This window comes from Lynx rufus, unplaced genomic scaffold (genome assembly GCF_022079265.1).
Source record: "Lynx rufus isolate CCGP_SWC_20201006 ecotype Redwood Valley unplaced genomic scaffold, mLynRuf1.p SCAF_10, whole genome shotgun sequence".
NCBI classification, from domain to species: Eukaryota; Metazoa; Chordata; class Mammalia; order Carnivora; family Felidae; genus Lynx; species Lynx rufus.
The window spans coordinates 68,868,196-68,876,923 of NW_025814824.1; the positions used below are offsets into that span (position 1 = coordinate 68,868,196).

General features: G+C 46.2%; 1 long non-coding RNA gene across 1 annotated transcript; it reads right to left on the minus strand.

The window, feature by feature from the left end:
- Window positions 1–218: 218 nt before the first annotated feature.
- On the minus strand, window positions 219–4,126 carry LOC124526427 (uncharacterized). Its single transcript, XR_006965667.1, has 3 exons — window positions 4,041–4,126; window positions 1,701–1,805; window positions 219–1,515 (listed from the first exon to the last, which is right to left on the minus strand). It is a non-coding gene; the product is annotated as an uncharacterized LOC124526427 (long non-coding RNA).
- Window positions 4,127–8,728: the final 4,602 nt, after the last annotated feature.

The window sequence follows — 8,728 nt, forward strand, 5'->3', positions numbered from 1 at the left end:
GCCTGTGAGACATTAACCAGGTTTGTATCCAATCTTGAATCTTACTCTTACATTAATTTCTCATTTGAACTAGTTTTAACATCTTGTTAATTAAGGAGATGAATGAAATCTTTGACACTGTTTTATATGTGTAGGAAAGGCATGCTTTTAGCTTTGCAAACATTATACTTTAATGATGTTCTTGACACACGTGCTTTTGAAAATGGGAATGAGCTTCCATGTCAGATTTGTCTGGCCCAGCCTCACCTTGCATCTTCGCTTTGGTAGAAACCTCTCTGCCTACTCACACCCAAGTTATCACTGTCTACTCTGCTCTTCCCTCCCTCTAAATATAACCTAGAGTAGAACACAACTACTTTGCCTTATGGGTATTTACATGTAGACCTTGCCCCCCATCCCTATCCACAAGGCTGTGAGACTTTTGAAGACAAGAATTGAGTCTTCTTTCATTATATACCCCCTCAAGCATCTATCGACCCAAATGGGCATTCAGATTTTAGAATGAATGAGGGGTCAGCAGATAATGGATGAGTAAATGAATAAATGAATTGGGCATGGCACTTGGAATACAAAGATGAATAAAATCAGTTGACCTGGTGAAGAGATGAGCTTGCATGGGGATAACCAGTCCTGAGCTCAGTTAGATATATGTGTGTCTTAGTTTTAATTTCAAATCCACACATACTTGAATTTCCTTTGGCCTGGTCCCGTTGTTGTGTAGCTATGTACTTTTTTTTTTCCCCATAGGGATGGCTGTTTGATGATTATTTTTGAACAAGGCCAACTAATCAGTTATGTACACGGGATTTGGAAGCATTGATCTATATTCTTTGGAAAAGGGTACATTGTTATTTAAAATGTAGCATAGACCAAGTGTCATTACTAACATCTCATAAGAAACCAGATGTTGCCAAGGTTTACCTCACTTCACTTAAGTACCAGTCACCATAAAATTATATTTTGTCCAATGTTTTTGGATTGAAGTTTAGTATTTGTTGTAATGCGATTATCTTATTATCTTAATTATTACTGGATTCTCAGGAAACTTTCTCCATGTTCCAAGTGGGGGCTAGGGACTCCTCACTTTGCTCCCACAGCTTCTATGTGTGTTCCGCCTGTCTCAGTATTGTGACCTGGAGTCGCTGGATGGTATGAACCATGTTTTACTCATCGTTGGCCCCCAGCACCCAACACGGGGGCCTGGAACTAAGTAGGTGTTCGGTGATGGTTGGCTGATGAACATGATGAGAGCAAAGAGCATGGGCTCTGGTCAAAACTCACTTTCGCTAATGATCATTTTCAAATAAGGATAATATTATGACTCCCATACAGATAGAAAATAGCCATGTGCTCCAAATTTCATGTAGCTCATGAGTCAGTGAGGGAACTGGGCGAATGTTAAAACCGGAAGAATCCAAAGGCTGGCACACGTCTAGATGAGGAATATTGAAATGAATGTGCAAATGGAGGCAAAGTCTGCTTCTTTCACGGTCAGGAGAAAAGCCCGTTGCACCTCTGTAGATAGGACAGGATTTACATGTCTATAAACAAGGATTATTTTGCATTGCTATCGGTCATCTACGATTCCAGAGTTGTAAAATAGCTCCCCTAGAATCAGAACCAGATCACCTGGAAGGTGTCTTCTGGGCAACACAGGTTCCCATTGAAGCACAAATTTTCCCCTGCGGTTCAACTCTCACCTGTGCGGACAGGTCCTGAGGTAGGGGCATCATGTTCAGAGAGAAGAGCACTCTCCAACACCTGGAGACTCGAAGCCCTGTGTTTCTGTAATGGGAGGGAAGTCCCTAGAAAGAAGAGTGTAGAGGTAGGTGGTAGCCAGACAGAATACATCTGGAAGACCAAGATAAAAAGTATGGATTTAATCTAAAACTTTTAATTACATAATCATAGCAAATATATATACATATATATACATAAATATATATGCAATACGTATATATATATACATAAGTATATATGCAATACATATATATATACATACATATATATACAATACGTATATATATACATACATATATATACGTGTATATATATATATACACACACACATACGTATATTCATATATATGCATATATTTCAAGCATTCAGCCCTAATTTGTGTACCTTTATTCATAAATGAGGCACATACGTTATAGTACACGAATACTTCTATGAGCATGAGTTTGGCCACTTCTTGGCTGTGTGACCACAGGCAAGTTACTGTACATAGCTGTGCCTCAGTTTCCCTGCCTCTAAAATATGATGGTGCCCCAGAGCTGCTGTGATGGGGCTTAGCAGAGTAAGTGCTCAGTAAATGTCAGCTTGAAAACATTCACAAATAGAAACTAAAATGAATGAGATATAACATAAAGTGCTGACGTTTGTCTCTCTGTGCTCAGTGGATCAGCTTGAGCACCCACAGGTGTACGTGCACGTCGTTCCAGAGGTTATACCTAAGAGGCTTGTTAAGGTCTGTGGGTTGTAGAGATGGGGGTTGCAGCAGGGAGAAGGATCAGAGGCAGGGAGGCCAGCATTGTAGCACAGGAGGGAGCTGACATGGGTCTGGGCACATGGGGGGGAGACGCGAGGATGGCTCACTGAGAACAATGGTGGAGGCCTTTGTCCCATAAGCTTTGGACATGGACTTGGTAGGCATGTCAGAATGAAGACTGGGAGAAGATCCTCGGTGGGAGAGGTGGATAGTGCCTAGAACAAGCTTTGGAGTTGGGAAAGACAGGAGGTGAAAAAGAAAAGAAAAAGGCAGAAAAAGGCCAGAGCAGGAGGCTTGAGGGGCAGTGGGCTGGTCTCCCATTGTCCCCACGGCTTTGGGAGACACTGGCAGCTTATGATGCCTGCTGCTTGCATTAGTATTTATGACAGACTACAATGGGCTAAAAGGGAGCAGATTTTGCTACCCCAAAATATGTCTCTTTGACATAAGGCTTTTTTGAGCTAAAGGCAGTTAAAACGCAGCAGATTCAGGAAAAGGTCTTTTCCTCCCCATCAACCGCCTAAATTTGCATTGGAAAGGGGGCCTGTGCCAAGAAGAGAATGATTACTAGAGATACCCCTTTTTTTTCTTTTAAACCTAAGAAACTTATCTGCACCACAAGGCAACTTTGTTTTCCAAACACCTCTCCCTTCCTATGAACGAATGGCCTTCCTGCCCTTTGACCCCAGACCCAGACTCAGACCAGTACCCCTTCCCTTGGCTTAGGATGTTATATAAGCCTCAGTTCCCTGGCTGCCCTTGGATCTCATGTTCTTATAGGGCTCCTATATGTATGAAAATGTTTTTTCTCCTGTTTATCTGTCTTATGTCAATGTGATGACTAGATGAGCCCAAAGAATCTAGAAGGGTCTGAGGGAAAATGTTGTGCCCCTTCAGGGCCATGATGTTAACTACTATTTCCAGGCCTGCTATTCTGCACAGATATGAGGCTTGTTACTTTACAGACAGTAGTTTCTTTATATAGTCTTCCCGGGAAACCTTTAAGGGTTATTATCATCCCCATTTTACAGATGAGGAGTCAGAAGTTGAGTGGCTTGAACTGAAATGAGAAGCTTAGTAAAAGCACCCTGCTTTATAACCCCAAAGAGCATATGCTCTTTTTCTTCTGTACCCCGCTGGCTACTGCTAAAACTTAGAAAACTGTGCACCCTCTTTATGCCCTGGGTATCCCAGTTCTCAGCATCCTTTCAGGGAAGAGCTTTCCCTCAAACGCTGGGGTACCTGTGTCTAACGAACAGGACACCTCCACACTCGCTTGCCAGGAAGTTCCTCCTGTGCACTTCCACCCTCACCTAGGAAACAGAGAGGAGTGGGGAGAAGCCCAGGCCAGGAAAGAAATTCTGTGGCCCAAGAGACCAATCAAATATCCCTAAAAAGGCCTGGCTTGCACAAGTCAGGGTGGTAGGCTGGTAGAACCTAATCTTTTAAGAAGATTCAAGCCCAGAAGGACCGGCTGAGACTCTCCGGGTACCCCAGGCCATTGCAAAGGAGGCAAGTTATAGACCTCCTGTTACCTGTTACCCTCACCGGAAAAGGCCATATATGTGTTTCATGTCCTGTCCTCCACTCCATGTCTTTTCATTGCAGAATCTTCTTTGAGAGAACTGGAGAAAATCTACCTGGAAATAGGTAAGTTACAGATTAATGTAGTGCATAGATTTAGAATATGTTTGACCATTTTCAACTCTTCACGCAGACCTACATCAGATGGTCCAACAGGAAATGAGAGGAAGCTCTGGGACCTGCTTTAAGTAAGAGGCCAAAATGATATCTAAAGTGAGTGGCTTACCTCTCTATGACCTCAGAAAGTTGAGGAGCAATTTCCCACCCATCTTTGGTAAATGAATATTTAACATGTGGTAAGCCTGTGTCAACTGTGCTTTTTAAATGCTTACCTTCCCCCTTATCTAAGGCTTCTGTTTGAGCTTCCTTGTAAAAGGCACCCAAGGTTTGTTGAATGAATGAATGAATGACTAAGAATCTTTTTCGCTCCCCCCCCCCCCCTTTAGTACCAAAGGTCAGTTTAAGCCAGGCCCTTGGCTGAGTCATCACGAACTCCTGGAATTACTCATAAACATGCAGTCTTACCATAGATTACACATTTGCCGGAACCAGATCAGAGGTAGTCCTGTTGAAACTATTTCATTTAAGCATGGGAGGTGCAGTTAGGGTTGTGCCTGTACATTGTTGAGTTCTATTCCGGATCATGACTGTGATGATGGCTCCCGGGATCGCCCCATTCACTAACTTGTGCAGAATTAAAACTCTTGCACAAACGTGTCTCACTGACAGGGGATAGATTAGCCTCTCAGCAGCCTTTCTGGAGCACGTGGCGTGGACTCAGAAACGGTGATGCCGAGGTTCAGAGATGTTTCGAAGCCTCGCCAGTCTGTCCTTGGACCATAGAGCAGACGGGTGGCCCCTACACCACAGCAGGAGCGGCTTCTCTTTAAAAGGGGATATTGTTCTTTCTGTTCTCTAAAGAGGCAGCTCAAGCTCATTTGAGGTTACAGAGAAATCAGCTTCCCGATTTAGGGGAAATTGGAGCAGAGCATGTGAAATGAAAATCAATACTTGGGAGTTTTCATAGAGTCCTCCTTCTCCTCCTCCTCTTCCTCCTCCTCCTCCTCCTCCGGGCTAGGCACGTGGCATTCTGGCAAGTTCAAGATGTTTTAAATTCAGGCTAATTCATTTGAAACAGCACGAGAGAGAGAGAGAGAGAGAAAAGCAACTAAATCCAAGTGTTGCAAACTCCTTTAGCAAATAATTGTGAAATAGCGTTGACTTTGCCAGTTCCTGTTTTCATTTTCCATAAATCTATTCTGGTATCATTTTATTCCCTTGAAGTAGATGTAGCAAGTTCTCGGTGATACCAAATAAGACAACAAGAGGGTAATCAGAACCTCTGCTACTTATTAAATAACAGTAGAACCCCAACTCCATGTTAAACCTAGAAAAATGCCCTTTTCAGGGAAAATTCAAAATGTTGTTTTTTTTTTAATTTTTTAAGTGTTTATTTATTTTGGGGAGATAGAGAGGCAGAGTGAGGGGAGGGGCAGAGAGAGAGGGAGACACGGAATCCGAAGCAGCCTCCGGGCTCTGAGCTGTCAGCACAGAGCCCCGCGCGGGGCTTGAACTCACAGACTGTGAGATCATGACCTGAGCTGAAGTCGGACGCTCAACCGACTCAGCCACGCAGGTGCCTTCAAAATGTTTTATTAAAGCGACAAAACTGCTTGCAAACGTCCCCGAGCCAGTGTTGACATGCGTGCAGTGAGTAGGAATGATAAGCTGGAGAAGCTCAGGGGACACCAGGTCCCGGGAACTCGCAGCAGGGTGGGGTGGGTGAGCCTGCCACTGTCCAGCGGCGGGAGCCCGGGTCGGTGACTTCGCTTCTCTGAGCCCGACGGCCCCGTTCGCGAAAGCCAATGGTGATACTGGTCTCAGAAGGGTCTCCAGTTAGTCCCAAGGGTGGAGAGGGGCCTCCACCTAGTAGGAGTCAGAGCACGGCCGGCCGCTGTCCTTGTTGTGAAGGTGGGGGAGAGAAAGGATGAAGAAGAGCCGAAGCTTTGCTCTCGGGAGGCGCGAAGCAAGGGAGTTTTAAAAACGGGAGGGAAATCCTATCAGAAGCAGATTGCTATGGAAGCAAAACAGCCCGCTATCCAAGTGAGGCTTTCGGGATAAAAATCTGACACCCAAATTCTTTCCGTGTGCTACTCCCAGTCCTGCCGAGCAGAACAAATGGAAGGCATTTACCTTTCACCAGTCCTCCCCCCGTGCCGGCTTTTGACGGCCCATCAGTTCAGGCCTCAGAGCCGGCCACAGGCAGCCCGGGCTGGCGGGATCCAATTTGTAGGCTCTTCCTGGCCTGTTGCTTCCTTACTGCAGGCCCACCTCGCCAGGCCTTGTGCTCCTCCCTCCGGCCCCTTTCAAGTGGAAAGGCACCTGGCGGTGGCCGTGCCGAGTGGGGAAACGCGGCCATCCATCTGTCACGTTCTTTCTTGTCATGCTGGGCTTTTGCAAGATCAGAATTAAAAGGGGATCAAAATGTCACTCCGGGGTCACCTGCCCTCATTCTTTTCGTTGGCCTAGTAGGAGCTCCAAAAGCCCGCTAGAGCAACGAGTGGAGGTCAGGCAAGCATTTGATGTCAAGAAAAGACAGTGTGGACTGGAACATCGCGTCTCAGCAGACTGCCTCGCCTGCAGAGCTCTGGGCAGTCCCAGAGAACAGTCTCAGCTGGCCAAGATCACAAAATGAGAATCATGCAGTTTTTTTATCTTCCTCTCAAAGCTGCATCCCGCGGCTGTGCTTGCTCATGGCATCCCCGCTATCGCTCTCATCTCCCTGTTGCCTCGTAACTCCTGGTTCTGTGTTCTGGTCACTTTACCTCCCCCACTGCCACTGCCCTCCGAGCCATTAGCTCCTTAAGGGGTGGGGGCTGTGTATCTTGACTCGCTGTGACACCATGGGCTAACGTGGCCCCGGCACCAGCTGGCGCTCAGCGTCTATTCCCAGGATGCACGACTTGAAGTGAATGCTGGATTCTGCTTTACAGCTTTTTATCCCAGGACTTTGGGTCCTCAATAACCTTTGAAAAGTCCCATTAAGCTCTTTCTGGAGGAACATAGAAACTTGTATTATAAAAGGTTCGGCTTCCAGCTCAGTCCATTCATGAAGATACAGCATATATCGTGGGCCTGGAAGGCGTTAGAGATCTAGTCTCTTCATGTTACCTGATGAAGGTGTGGACACCGGGAAAGGGGTGAGAACTGGCATTTGTGCAAGGAGGTGGCAGAGTCAGCATGGGAACTCGAACAGCCTGTTTCGTTGAAAAGGGCTTCCCATACCCTGGGAGGCAGGATGGTATAGTGGTTAAGTGTACAAACTCTAGCCATCAGGCTTTCGAGTTCAAATCTTGGCTTTGTTGCTTGTTAGCCGAGTGACCTTGGGCGAGTCATTAAGCCTGCCTGTGCCTCAGCTTTCTTGTCTGTAAAATGGGGATGACACTTGTCCCTACCTCCTAAAACACCCTGAAGAATGAAATGAGTTAATATCTCTAAAGTGTTTAGCAGTTTTAGAAGCAGTACCTGGCATGGAAGAAGTCCTATTACATGTTTATTAAAATTATTATATATTCCATAAGAATTCCAGCTCAATAGCTACTTCTGGGCTCTGTTCTGTGCCAGGAGCAGCATGTGGATGGGAGATTCCAGATGAACAAGTCACGGCTTTGGCTCCCAAGCTGCTTGCAAAATCCTTTTAATGGGGACACAGTGAAGGAATGATGGATGTGACCCAGCCTTGGGCTCAGAGAGAAGCGGCCTCTTATAGAGGCCAAGGGCAGATGTCAAAGCTGTAGCTCTGCACATTCTACAGATGGAAGGCGAAGGCCCTGCATGATAAATACCTGCCGCCCCTGCAACAGACCGGATTTTCTAAGGATGAAAGTGATAATACTTCCCATTCACATGCTTTTCCAGAACCTTACCATTTTCCCATCGAGAGGGACTCTGATTCCCCTCTGTCTGAATCTGGGCAGGGCACCCAACTTGCTCAGAAAGGACAGAATGCTGCAGAAGTGTGGCTGAGTGACTTCTGTGGCCAGGGCAATAAAGGTCGGCGCTGGAGAGCGAGATGGATTTCTGTCTTTGAATCTGGGACGTTTGCCTCTGGAGTCCTTAGCTGACATTTAAGAAACGTGCGGCTACCATGCTGTGGGGAAGCCCAGGCCACAAGGACGGACACGTGCAGGGTCTCTGGCTGACAACACCAGCTGAGGTCTTTGCCGACAGCCAGACATGTGAGTGGAGATGCTTCCAGATGATTCCGGTCCCTAGCTGCTGAGTCACCCCCGGCCTCTGAATTTTCCCATTTCAGTCTTCAGATACTGGGGAACAGAGTCGAGCCTGCTCCCTCTCCAAATCTCCAATGCACAAAACGTGTGAGTATACTAACATGGTTATTTTAAGCCACTACGTGTTGGAGTGATTTGTTATGAAGGAACAATAAGCAGAGCCCTGCCCTCGGACCTTCGGCTATGACTTGTCTTTTAAGGCTCCCAGCAACAGACAAGTCTGTCTCCAGAGATCTTAGAGGAAGAAAGCAGGCTTGCAGCACAGTTAATAGGATTTGTTTCTTCACGAGTCTAGAGAATCCCCCGTGATCAAAGGTGTTACAGCTGGAAAAGTTTCTAGAGCTGTTGTGCTTGCCGGCA